Genomic DNA, 5,202 nt, shown 5'->3' on the forward strand with positions numbered 1-5,202 from the left:
CATCTGCCACTGATGTTACTGTCCCTGGACTAACAGATATTACTGTGCGTAACTGGAGGTTTCTCTCCCACCCTCCAGTTCCCAAATAACCACTCTGAGGCTTAATATCAATTATAAACTGCTTGGCCTATTAGCTCAAGCTTATTATCAACTAGCTCTCACAACTTAAATTATTCTACAATTCTATTATTCTATATTTTATCATGAGGCTCGTGGCTTGTTACCTCACATCTTGATTCTCCAGTGACTGTTGGCATCTCCCTGACTCTGCCCTTTTTCTCCCTATAGTTTTGCTTGGCTTTCCCACCTAGCTATAGTTTGCTTGGCTATTGGCCAAATCAGCTTCTTGATTAACCAATGGCAATAAAACATATTCACAGCATTTCAGAGGGGCATCTCACATCAACTGTGCCTTGGCTGTTGAGGTCCAAAAAGGCTAGCAGAATCCTAAAGCTTTTCAGTTCCTCTAAGCAAGAGATTTCTGCCAATATGTTGTCAGAAAGCCCTTAAGCCAAGAGGACATGAAGCTCAGGACCAAAAATGCCCAAGATTCAGCATCTTATTAGTCCTGCAACACCACTGCAATGCATTGTTCTGAAGAAGTATGCGCTAAGAAGATGTATTACACACTAACACCACTGCCAGCATTGTTCTGCAGAAGCATGCACTAAGAGAGTGTATAATACACTAAACTTTGGCCAAGAGAATGAGGGAAACCAAAGAAAATGTCAGGAACAGATAGCTAAGTGTCATAGGCTGTCTTCCCTGAGAGCATCCACTTCTGAGTCCAGTCTAAGATAGGACTTTAAGAGTAACAAAAAGCTGGGAGGTGGTGGTGCACGCTTATAATCTCAGCACTCAGGAGGCAGAAGCAGGCAGATCCCTGAGTTTGAGGCCAGCCAGGTCTATAGGGCGAGTTCCAGGATAGCCAGGGCTACAGAGAGAAACCCTGTCTCAAAAAAAAAAAAAAAAAAACAAAACAACAACAACAACAAATCAAACAGGACTGGAGAGATGACTCAATGGTTAAGACCACTGACTGTTCTTCCCGAGGTCCTGAGTTCAATTCCCAGCAACCACATGGTGACTCATAACAACCTGTAACGAGATCTGATGCCCTTTTCTGGCCTGCAGGCATACATGCAGGCGGAACACTGTATCCATAATAAGTAAATAAATTTATTTTTTATTTTTAAAAAGGAGAACACTCGTTCATTTCGCTGCCACCCAGATCCGAATAATCACACAGAAACTGTTTGGCCAATGACTCAGGTGTTTTCCTAGCTAGTTCTTTTATCTTAAATTAACCCATTTCTGTTAATCTGTGTATCGACACAATGCTGTGGCTTATTGGTAAGGTTCTGATGACTGTCTTTTTTGGCAGCTACCTGAAGTCTCCCTGACTCCACCTACTCTCTCTCTATCTCTGTGTTCGGATTTCCCACCTGACTTTATTCTGCCCTACCATAGGCCAAAGCAGTTTCTTTATTAGTCAATGGTAATAAAACATGTTCACAACATACAGAGGGGAATCCCACAGCAGAAGAGGGAGAAGCCACTGACTTTGCACGTGTGCTCTGGCATGCACAAGCTTGCGGGCGCATGTGCACACACACATACATAATGGGATTTCTAATTAATCTTAATAATAAAAACCTGGAGGCAGGTATTCGTGGGTGGAAGCTGAAAGATCAGAGGAACAGAACAGCCAGTCATTAGTTCTTGCAAACTCCTCAGACTGAATGGGGTCTCTACAGGTCCTCAGACTGAATGAAGTGAGCTCATGTCTCCTCCTGCCTTATGTTCCTCTCTCTGTCCATCCATATCCCTTCCTGTCTCCACCTCCCTAGTGCTGGGATTAAAGATGTGAGCCACCACTGCCTGGCCCTGTTTCTCTTTTAGACTGAATCAATCTTGTGTAGCCCAGGGCAACCTTGAATTCACAGAGATCCCTGCCTCTGCCTTCCGAGTGCTGGGATTACAGGTGTGTGCCACGACTATCAATCAGGCCTCTGTGGCTATCTAGTGATTTAGCTCTGCACTCTGATCTCCAGGCAAGCTTTACTTGTTAAATAATATCAACACACACACACACACACACACACACACACATTCTCAAAAATGCTTCATTTTTTTTAAAACTAAAAGCATTTATTACAGGGCTTGGCAAATGCCTCTAATCCGGTTTTCAGGAGGCTGAGGCAGGAAGATTAGAAGTTCAAGGCTAAGCCGGGCGGTGGTGGCGCACGCCTCTTTCAGGAGGCAGAGGTAGGTCAATCTCTGTGAGTTCGAGGCCAGCCTGGTCTATAAGAGCTAGTTCCAGGACAACCTCTAAAGCTACAGAGAAACCCTGTCTCGAAAAACCAAAAAAAAAAAAGAAAGAAAGAAAAAAAAAAAAGAAGTTCAAGGCTACCTTGTGCTACACAGCTAAAGAGACCCTATCTGAACAAAAGCAAGAAACAAAACAAAGTGAGGTGGAGCGGAGCAGGAAGAGGGGAGGGAACAGTGGTTGGTATGTAAAATGAATAAATTTTAGAAAAAAGAAACAACAAAATGAAACAACTCTCCTCCTAACCCTCCTTAAGTACTTATTAAGCAGGCATTTTATTTTATTTTTTAATTGTTTTTATTTAGCTATATATTTTTCTCCACTCCTCTCCCTTCCTCCTCCCTGCCCTCTCCCATGATCTTCATGCTCCCAGTTTACTCAGGAGATCTTGTCTTTTGCTACTTCCCATGTAGATTAGATCCATGTATGTCTTTCTTAGGGTCCTCATTGTTGTCTAGGTTCTCTGGAGTTGTGAATTGTAGGATGTTTTTCTTTTTGTTGTTGTTGTTTAAAAGCCACTTATGAGTGAGGACATATGACATTTATCTTTCTGGGACGGCGATACCTCACTTAATATGATGTTTTCTAGATTCATCTATTTGCCTGCAAATTTCAAGATGTCATTTTTTTTTCCCTGTGGTATAGCACTCTATTGTGTAAATGTACCGCATTTTCCTTATCCATTCTTCAGTCGAGGGACATTTAGGTTGTTACCAGGTTCTGGCTATGGCAAACAATGCTGCTATAAACATAGTTGAGCACATGTCCTTGTGGTATGATTGAACATCCTTTGGGTATATACCCAAAAGTGGTATTGCTGGGTCTTGAGGAAGGTTGTTTCCTAATTTTCTGAGAAATTGCCATACTGATTTCCAAAACAGCTGAACAGGTTTGCACTCCCACCAGCAATGGAGGAGTGTTCCCTTTACCCCACATCCTCTCCAGCATAAGCAGTCATTAGAAAACATGGAACGCTTCACGAATTTGCGTTTCACCCTTGTGGAAGGGCCAAGTTAATCTTCTCTGTATTGTTCCAATTTTAGTTTGTGTGCTGCTGAAGCGAGCACTAAGCAGGTGTTTATCTAAACTCCCTATACGAAGAACAACCCGTTTTCACACCTGGGTCCCTATGAAGCCGGCCACACTCTGATCAACACCTTCACCTGTGTGGGTCTAGGGTGGATTTAGGATTCTCACCGTCTCCAGTACAGACCATCAGAGCACAGACTCCATGTCCTGCTCAGAACTCAGGGCCAGCAGTCGCCAGTTCAAGCTGTAGAAGGAACCAGAAACAAACCCAGCCATCAGCGTCCTCTGGATGTATTGTCTGGTGAGGTGCCCTTAAGGAAACTAGTCTGAGTAGACAAGTGCCGCCTCTGCGGATGTGGGCTTACCGCCATCTCGTGGCATATTATAAAATTGCAAACACACAGAATTTGCTGTGAGGTATGGTCAAATTCCAGACAGAGATTCCAGACAAAGTCCAAGGGAACTTCATCCTCCGGGAACATCAGGCCCCATTTAGAGCTTGTATAGGCACAGACCGGTGATAGAAGAACACGGTTCTGGGACATCCTGTTCCTTGTCTCTCCATTTGCAGGCTGCAGCAGCCAGACCAAGTCCCGATTACCGTCCCCACGGCCAGGAAGCTTCCAACCCCAGGTTCCTCCTACTGAAATAATGAAGTAATGAGAGAGAGAGAGAGAGAGAGAGAGAGAGAGAGAGAGAGAGAGAGAGAGAGGAAGAAGAAGAAGGAGGAGGAGGAGGAGGAGTAGAGGAGGAGGAGAAAGAGGAAGAGGATGAGAAGGAGGAAGAGGAGGAGGAGGAAGAGGAGGAGGAGGAGGAGAAAGAGGAAGAGGATGAGAAGGAGGAGGAAGAATAGGAGGAGGAGGAGAAGGAGGAGAAGGAGGAGGAAGAGGAGGAGAAGGAGGAGGAGGAGGAGGAGGTGGCGGCACACAGTGGAGGTAATAGCCGTACCATACCATTGTAGACCCTATTGGATCTCTGCATTCCAGAATGCAGGACATCCTGGATGTCATGAAGGTAAAGAGCACAGGCATATGCTTGAACCTGTCTTGTCTGGGACTGAACTTTATACACCTGTGAGTAAACCTTTCTGAAGGAAACATGAACATCTGTGTTCCTAGAAGGACTAAGAACACGCAGAGAGCATCCGTTGCCTTGCCACAGGGTCAGACTTGCTGTTGTAATATAAATTACATTGGTAAACTGTCATACGCTATTAAAACTTATTGAAATGGACTCTTGGATCAAGGAGACCCTTCCTTGTCTCCTGTGTCCTGTGCCAGGCTGTCCAGGAGAGGGAAAATCAGCAAGCAGCCAAGGGCGTTGAAAACACCGAGTCTCTGAGAATAGCTGGACCATTTCCAGCAAGGTTTGCCGTGGTGCAAAGCACCTGCAGAGGAAACAAGAAACAGGGTGCTCAGCTATCAGGAGAAGGCCCTCACGTGGGAGCCACGGCCGGCTGCCTCCGCCTCAGGTGATGTCTGCGGACTGCCTCTGAGTTTCTGACTTGATGTCACCTTTGTTTTCTCTCCTAGTTCCCGTACTCCAGTCAATTCTGTTGGGTGTTATTAGCACCCAATTTGATGATGTTTTTCTGTTTATTGCTTCTCTCAATTGGATGTTTATTCTTTTATTTCTCTCTCTCTCTCCATAGTAACAAACGATCATATATAATACACAGCATGTATGTAAAATGTAACAATTTTATATAATACATTGCATATATATATTCACTCATTCAGAACAGCACGGCTCTGCCGCTCACTATTTGCACTACAGAACAGTGCTGGCGTGGCTTTGGCTTTCTGCGTGGACTGTGGAAGCAGAGGAGATCAGGCGTGGCCCTG

At 44.7% G+C, this 5,202-nt stretch overlaps 1 non-coding gene across 1 annotated transcript; it reads right to left on the reverse strand.

The window, feature by feature from the left end:
* Window positions 1–3,289: 3,289 nt before the first annotated feature.
* On the reverse strand, window positions 3,290–3,396 carry LOC142842764 (U6 spliceosomal RNA). The gene has a single exon (XR_012909444.1). It is a non-coding gene; the product is annotated as a U6 spliceosomal RNA (small nuclear RNA).
* Between the last annotated feature and the right edge of the window lie 1,806 nt (window positions 3,397–5,202).

This window comes from Microtus pennsylvanicus, chromosome 1 (assembly GCF_037038515.1).
Source record: "Microtus pennsylvanicus isolate mMicPen1 chromosome 1, mMicPen1.hap1, whole genome shotgun sequence".
In the NCBI taxonomy this organism is placed as follows: domain Eukaryota; kingdom Metazoa; phylum Chordata; class Mammalia; order Rodentia; family Cricetidae; genus Microtus; species Microtus pennsylvanicus.